This window comes from Equus caballus, chromosome 20, assembly GCF_041296265.1.
Source record: "Equus caballus isolate H_3958 breed thoroughbred chromosome 20, TB-T2T, whole genome shotgun sequence".
Taxonomy (NCBI): Eukaryota; Metazoa; Chordata; class Mammalia; order Perissodactyla; family Equidae; genus Equus; species Equus caballus.
The window spans coordinates 33,549,686-33,558,004 of NC_091703.1; the positions used below are offsets into that span (position 1 = coordinate 33,549,686).

The window sequence follows — 8,319 nt, forward strand, 5'->3', positions numbered from 1 at the left end:
ATCTAGAGACCCCAGGAAGAGCTGGTGTTGAAGTTCAAGTCTGAAAGCAGTCTCTCCTCAAGTTCCTCCTTCTTGGGGGAGGTCAGGGTTTTTTTCTATTAAGGCCTTAAACTGATTGGCTAAAGCTCACGTGCATTATGGAAGGTAATCTGCTTTACTCAAGCTCCACCTACTTAAATATTAATCTCATATAAAAAATGCCTTCTCAGAAACATCTAGAAAAATCTTGATCAAATATCTGGATATTGTGGCCTAGCCATGTTGACACAGAAAGTTAACCTTTGCATGGGGCCGTGGCTCAGAGGGCCAGTCCCTTGTTTCCTGCTTCAGAAGCAGTCTCAGATTTCACACTTAGACAAGGTCAAAGCAAATTAATTCCAAAATGTTCAAAGATGAACTCAACAACTACAAAGTCAACAAATAAGTATAAAAACCTCAGAAACCCAAAGAGCTTCTACATCCATAGAGATTCTTCAGCACTGCTGAAGAGAGAAGATCCTTTCTGGGCACCCAAAAACATAGAGGCTACTGGGCTGCAGCCCTAGAGATGTCTTTCTGTCTACATGCAGGTTCTACAAAGCCTTATAGCCAACTTTAGTGATGTCACCTGAGCTTGGATTTTGGTTTCTGATCATTTGTGTGAGCTTCAAAGTGTGATATAGGGATTTTCTTGTAATGATATTTCTTTAATGGACTTTGACATCCATTCCAGGTGGCTCTGACTTCCCTGCCTGGTCCTTGGAGGGGATGGACTGTCCTGAACTTCTTTTCAGTATGCTTTCGTGTAGGAGTGATCAGTAGACTTGGAGTCAGCAGCTCCCGCACGCTCTCCCTCCTCCCAAATGCACAGTGCTTTAAACTTCTGGGTGAAGGGGGATCTTTAGAGTCTGCTGGTCTGATGAATGTCAAGTCTCATCTCCTGAAATAAAAGCACATGTGCACATTTCACCTGAAATAAAAAGTCTAGGTAAAGGTTAACTAAAGGAGTTTATTTAATAATCAAGGTGAGGAACTCAAGTCCTGGGAAACAGTCCAACAGAGTATTCTGAGGAACTGCTCTGAGGTCTACAGATCTGAGTGCAGTTTGCATACTTTTTAACCAAGCACTGTACATGTAGGAAAGGACTTACACACCTAATAGTCATATATTTAAAGGATAACATAAACAAGAACTTTTTGGTTATACATCAGATAATGCTTGGAGTGTTGATGTTATCCATGTGTAGACAGAGGCAAGGACCAGGGTTTTTACTTTTTCACTCAATATCTAAGAAATGCAGCTGGAAAATGTGAGAGCAAGGTACCCTCTATTTTTTTCTGTTGTAGATCTGTCCAGCTGGCATCTTCTATCACAAAGTGATGGAAGTCATTCTAACACAGGCTTAGGATGGCCTGCATGGCTGCTTCACAGTGCAGCATGGATTTTGTACTGACTTTAAGCCTACCCAGCTTGCTTGTTAGATTCACCTGTTAGACCAGGAAGACGGGTCCCAAAAGTGTTTACACACATAACACCAACTCTTGCACGCAATGCCAAAGTGAGGAGGTTTCTGAGATGCTGGGTTAAGGCCTTTGACTCTCCATTTACACAGAGAGAGAGAGGGGTGGTTAGAAGTGGAGGCTGATGTCCACACTGGGAGCTCCAGGTGTCCTGCAGGATTTCTCCATTTGTGCTTGTTTTTCCCTGAAAATTTGGACGAATTTGTAGGCAGGAGGAGGAAGCCTTTGAAGAAGGTGAGAGATATTCAGGAGCCAGGTCTAGGGAGTGGAAAAGGATGAGGAAGCAGAGACAAAGCAGAGAGGGGTTGACGGGAGGTGAAGGGAGTCCAGGAGGAGAGGGGCCTGGCCTGATGGCAGCAGGTCTGGAGCTTGGAGCCTCAGTGCAGGGAGGCCTGAAGCCCATGAGGAATGGGGAGAGCACAGGACCTTCTACTGGCCAGAAAAATCGCAGCAGAATTTTGTTTTGTTTTGTTTTTGTATTTTATTAAAATGAATTTGGTAAATAAGCCACTGTGGGAAATAAGAACCTATTTTTCAAAGGATAACTTTTACAGTCTTCTCCCAGTTTGAACTCATCACTAGTCACTTGAAGATGGGAGCCAGGCACCATCACAAGGCCCTGCACTCTGCCTACAGTTTGGGCTGAGGGAGGTGGGAGTGCAAGGTGAGGGGAGGAAGAAGGGGTATAGAGGCTTGGGGCACTTCCTTCTGCCATTCCTTTCTCTGTGGTTATTGCTTGAGTTCCTTGCCTTCCCGCCGCCACCCGACCCCTCACTGGAGAAAAGCTAAGCTGGCACACTGGACCCAGGAACCCCCTTGCAGCCTCAGACCCGTTGGTGCTGCTTCTCTGCATCCTCTCCTTGCGGCCGCTGCCACCCGGTGAGCTCGAGAGAGCATCGTCTGGATGGGCTGGATTATCTTACAGTACTGCCTTTGCCCAAACAGTTTTGAAAGTTCTTTAGGTCAGAAAGTCCGTGTCAATCTTCAGACTTGCTCCGAAAGCCTTTGACCTTTCTCAAGAGCAAATTGATGCTCAGGGAACAAGATTTGCCCTGACTTTGTCTAAGACCCCAGGACGCTATGGCAACATGGGTTTTGAACATGGTGCAGTGTTACTGTGACAGGGTCCCTGGTGCCCGCACTGGATTTTACACTTATTTTGATTCTAGCAGATACCTTTTGTCATAGTTGTGATTTGTCTGTGTACTCCACTAAAAACATCCTTTTCAGAAACAATTTAAGAAACATTGAGTGCTACCAAAATGTGAAGGATTATCTTAAAGGAGTTATCTAGTGTTAGGTTTTAATTAACATTTTGGTTTTTAAAAATCGGCAACTTATTGAGTTTGGGGCTTAGTTCACAATATTTTACAGCTGAAATATTCTCTCTCTGACTCCCATACAAATTCAAATTTAAACTAAAAGATAAATTTCCAATAATTCAGAGAAAGTGAAAGTCACCAAGTTATCCCACTCCCTGGGGATATCACTGTCAAACCCTTGGTGAGGAATCTAGATTTTACCCTAATTAAAACATGCATTATATAAGTGGTATTAGTGGCATTATAATTCAGTTTGTACTTAATCTTTTACAAAGCTTAACAGTGTGTTGGATATACCTTTTCATAGCAATACATTAAAATCTATCCTATGCCTTTTATTGGTTGCAAAGAATTTTATCACATGACCTTTCTTTGGGGAGGATGGAAATGTCCTACATCTTCGCTGTGGTAATGGTGGCATGGGTATGGATAATCACCAGAACTCAACGGCTGTGCATTCCAAATAGACGCATTATATTGTATGTAAAGTACGCCCCAATGAAGTTGATTTTAAAAATATTATCCTCTTTGAAATTTGTACGTTGGTTAGTTAAACAAAGCAAACAAAACCATGTTCTTGTTGCTGAGAAACACACCCTGACACACCTGGAGGAAAAGAATTCTGATCTACAACTTTCTCTCAAATGTTCCCACAATAACAATAGCCATCTGTTTATGCATTCAGAGAGAGATCAAACAGCTGAAGTCAAATGTCAATAAATGAGAAACTAGATAGAAGGGGAAAATAAAGGTTAGAAACAATAATATTACATCTTTTGAAATTTATTTCCCCTTTAGCTTTGTTCTTCCTTTTTCTTCTCTCTTCCTTTCTTCAGGACTTTCCTCATTCCTTCCCTCTTTGCCCCACTCTCTCCTTTACATTTTATCCCCTGTGTATTTGAGCCCCATGGTCAACACAAGTGGCTGCGTCCACCTGCAGAGGTCAGGTACAGAGACGCAAGTGGGCTTTTGCCTGGGCATTTTCTAAGCGGTTATGTGCTACCGGGCCCAGTGGAGCTGGATTCAAACAGGAAGGTCCCTTAGTGGACACTTTCCTTGCTGGAGTGACAGGAGGCTGTAGGAACGATTTTCTATTGTGAGAATCCAAGGTCCGGGGACTGTGGAGGAGGAGGCTGCCTCAGCATCAGCCCTGATGCTGTTTAAAATAAGCCAGATTCCAGATCTCCCTTCAGACTTGGAATTTCTGGGGACCGTGGAAGATCTGCATTTTTGCAATGGGCCGAAGTAACTGCCCAGGAATTTGGGAACAAGAAACGTAAATGGAACTTGCTCTCCTCCCACTCTGCCCATAAGTGCCTTTATTCTGCTTCTATAACCGTGAGCAACTTTTATCTCCTTCAAGCCAGGGTTGAGCAACCTTGTAACCGAAAGTTCGGTCTCTGAACCCGATGCCAATGCAAATAACGAGAACAGAGTCTTGAGTGGAAGAGGAAAGGTTTTTACTATGCCAGGCACAGGGAGCAAAGGGCCCATGCCTCAGAAATTGCTAGCTCCCCGATGAGGAATGGGTAGGGATTTTTATTTGGGGTTTTGGGTAGGGGAGGGGGGAACATGTAGCTTGTGCAGCTCGCTGCTTTCCCACCAGCCTGCGTTTGGCCTTGAAAGGCTGCTTGCAGCAAGGCAGGGGGGAGGGTGAGACAGGAGGATGGCAGGTGGGTGTCCTTCGCTGTTGTCTCCTCTTGTTTGAGGCAGGTTCGAGCACCAGGAGTCGAGGAGTTGAGGTCTGGGAAGCCTCCGCTCCTTGATACTCTTGAGACAGCGGCTTTCCTGGCAAACTCAAGGACACATGATTAGCTAAACTTTAGTGTGCCTCCAACTCCAGGCCACCTGGGCTTTTAACAATTTGTGACTCCCATTTAGTTGTAAAGCTCAAAGAGTCCAAGTTTAAAGAAACAAGTATTTACATATGAGTGGAGCTAGAGAAGCAGGAAAGGGGGTGGTGGGTTTTAGTTTTCACCCCCTATATGCTAGGTTCAATGTTGGGGAACTGATATCAGGGCTGACGTTAAGAGCCTGTAACAACCTGGTGTCAATCCCTTCTGTAAACTCTGGGTCAGCCCACTTCAAAATGAGCCCTGGGGTGGCCCAGTGAAGACTGGACTTGGTTTTGTAAGCCTCTGCCCTGGATCTTTTCAGCTTCTTTTCTAGACAAACCGGTGGCGCCAAAAGATCTGTGTAGAGAAAGGTGCACCTCTGCTTGTGAGTCCAGAGGTCCAAAGGCAAGAGTGGACAAGAGGAAGTAGTTATGAGGCAAGGAGAAGGGGACTAGAAGCAAGGTGAGGTGGAGGGGAAACAATTTGTACTAAAGACAACTGGATGACTTACTGGGGGAAGGGCAGCCGTGCCTAGCTTCTGGAGAGCACCTAAATCCAGAGCCCTAGACCATCAGAGCCTCTCCTGCCCTCCAGAAAGATTAACTTTGGCTTCATCCTTGTTGCAACCATCTTTAAATGCCTTGGAAAAAACCTAGCATATTCTTATTCTTCTTATTAAAGTATTGAAAGTCTTTTTTGGGGGGAGGGATTAACCGAATGAGACAGTTGACTGGAGCTGCCACACCCAGGAAGTCCTCAAGGAGGGTTGACATCTTGGAGGGACAGCTTGGGACTAGCTGTCAGGACAGCTGGGTTCCATCTACCTCTCTACACTCACTCTCCCCTTGTGACTTCTAGCATTGGAAACAATCTCTCTGAGATGGGAGAGGGCCCAATTCCTGACTTGTAAAATAGATTATGATGGTCAAAGTAATTAATAAAAATGGATGTGAAATCTAAGAAATCATTAAAACTTTCTGATGCATGACATTTCGAGCCACAGAAAAAGTGTAGGGGGAGGGTCTTAGTGGAATGGTTAGTAATGATGGGTACAGTTCAACTTTAAAAAAGCATTTTCAGGGGAAACAAAGGTGAAATGAACACAGTTTCTGCTCCTGGAGTGGCTCATTGTCTAACAGGGGGAGTATAATTTGATAAGATGGGGTTCAAGGCAGGGCACGCCTGGTACCATCAGGGAGGTTCAAACGATGGCCTATACCAATGGTTCTAAAACTCACCTACACGTTGGAATCACTGAGGGAGCTTTAAAAGATACTAAGGTCTGGGTCCAACCCAAGGGATACTGATTCAATTGGTTTTGGCCTTGGCTTGGGCAAATGGATATTAGAAACTCTCCAGGTGGCTCTAAGAAGCAACCATGTTTGAAGACCATGGGCAAGATGTTCCAAAGACCAAAGGTGTGCTTATCCCCAAAGGGGATAAGACAACTTTCAGTAGAAGGAGGCTCTCGCGATGGCATTATTTTTATTATTATTGAGATATAGTTCACATATCACATAATTCACCCTATTAAACTCTATACTTAGGTAGTTTTTAGTGTAATCACAACCTTGTGACACCATAACTACTATCTCATTGAGGTGGTCTTCTAGGATGTGCAGGTCTGATGGGTTGAAAGGCAGAGGTGAGAATAATCCAGAGGAGGGAGATGCTCAAGCAGTGCCATCCTGGTGGGACAGAGTAAGAAGTTGGGGGGAACTCACTTATACTGCAACACAGGGCAGATATCATTAGAGAAATGAAGGTGATGCCAGAGACCAGGTTATGGCAGCTGTGGGCTTTGATGGTGAAGTAGGAGCATTATGTGTTAAATTCAGCAGATGGGGCCGCTGTGGATGGCTTGGGCTGTTATGGTTATACCTGGGGACAGGCACAGTGTTCAGGAAGCCTTAGCAGTTTTGTAGGCTGAGGTAAGTGAAAACCTGGACTAAGATAGTGGCTTTGGGATTGAAATGGGGTTGGAGGAGCTGACTTTAAGTCAATGAGGGAGTTGGGGGGGGGGAAGGGGTATCAGAAGGGACCAAGGATGGTGATGCTAAGAGAACTAGGGGAGGCGGAGAGGCTGGTGTGGTGGGAGAGGTGTAGTTTCCCTGTGGATCTGTTGCATTTGAGGGGCAGATGCATCCAGAGGTGCCTCAGCAGGTTGGAAAGGGGAGTCTGGAGAGAGGTTGGTATTGGAGTGGAAGGTGGGGAGCCGCCTCATTGGACTTGTGATTCCCGCAGGGATTGAATAGAGGGGCCACCCTGGGACAGCTTAGATACTTACAGTATGTGGCCAAAGGGAAGGAGACTTGGCTAGATCTGGAGTCACTGTGAGGAGGAGGAGATTATAATGACCGCAACATCTAAGAGAGTTTGGACTCTCAGTGATTCAACTGGGAAAGTTGCTTCTGAGAAGCAGAGGGGGTGAAATCTGCAAAGAGGTCTGTAAATCTGGTTATGGGTGATGTTGCCAACAATGCTGTGCTTGGTTAGGGAGGGAGATGTGTGTGGGAGAGAAGGTTGTCCTGGAGGGAATGAGCCAGGGAAAGGACAGCCTGTGGGGTGTCTCTACAGGAGCTCAGTGAGACCAGCCCTGCTCCTGGATGGGGAGTCATCTTTTCTGGGGAGGGGGTTAGTGATCTGGGTGCCTCTGAGCTTGGGGCCCTAACACTCAGCTGTTCAGAGCCTGTCCCTGGAGCATTTGGCTGCACTCATTGGAGGTCTAAACTGCTTGGGGTCCCCAAACCTCAGGCTCTTCTAGCCTTAAAGTTTTTTTGACTTTGTGGCCAGACCAAGCCCAGCCCTTGAGGATTTTCTGATTTACCACCCCACCGTCACCCAGAGTACCCTTCTTCTCCTGTCAGCACCCTAACCCATGTTATCCCAAAGTCATCCCTGTGTGATGTTCATCCCCAGCCCCACAATCCCAGGCCCTCGCCATTATCTCCCCTGCTGCCTCTTATCCTTTCAATCTTTCCACCCCTCGCAGTCCTGCAAATTGTTTTTTGTCCAAAGACTCTTTGGCCTTCACCTCCCCTCATTTGGTTCCTTGGCCCCAGTGGGCTCTCTTTCCCTATACCCTGTATCCAAAATCCTTGTTTATGGCACGTGGTGGCTCTGCTCTTTCCCTATAGTGGGTCTCCTCCCAGCACCACCCCTCCTGTGCTGGAGATCTAACCCAACCCTCTTTGGAGGTATGACTTGCCCCCATCCTGAACTGCTTCCACCGTGTAGTTCCTTCCCCAGGCTGTGCACTTTGGCATTTAAGATCTATTTTTTTCTTCCATTCCCCCTCCTTTCTAACTCTAAACTACCCCTGAACACACTGTACCACTCACTTCTCCCCAGAGGACATTGGCAGGTCCATCCACCTCCCACGGACCTCACTATGCCTCTTCCACTCTGGGTCCATGCCCACACCTTCACCTCCCTCAAGGGCACTGGTCCACCCTAAACTCCTTTGTCTCGCAATCTACCCCTCATGCCCTCTGCCTCACTGCCACACCCTCCCTTGGCCCCACCTTGTCCATAATGAGCCTTCACCAGAGGCAGCAGCCCCTCACTCCCCTTCTCACCCTAATCTGCCTTTGCACCACAGCCACCCTGATCATGGGTCCTTCCCATCCTGGGCCCTTCACATCCTCTGTCTCCCCCCTGAT

At 46.5% G+C, this 8,319-nt stretch overlaps 1 long non-coding RNA gene across 1 annotated transcript; it reads right to left on the reverse strand.

Moving 5' to 3' along the window:
• Positions 1–4,510: 4,510 nt before the first annotated feature.
• On the reverse strand, positions 4,511–7,037 carry LOC138919624 (uncharacterized). The gene is made up of 3 exons (XR_011429957.1): positions 6,945–7,037; positions 6,228–6,345; positions 4,511–4,618 (listed from the first exon to the last, which is right to left on the reverse strand). It is a non-coding gene; the product is annotated as an uncharacterized lncRNA (long non-coding RNA).
• Between the last annotated feature and the right edge of the window lie 1,282 nt (positions 7,038–8,319).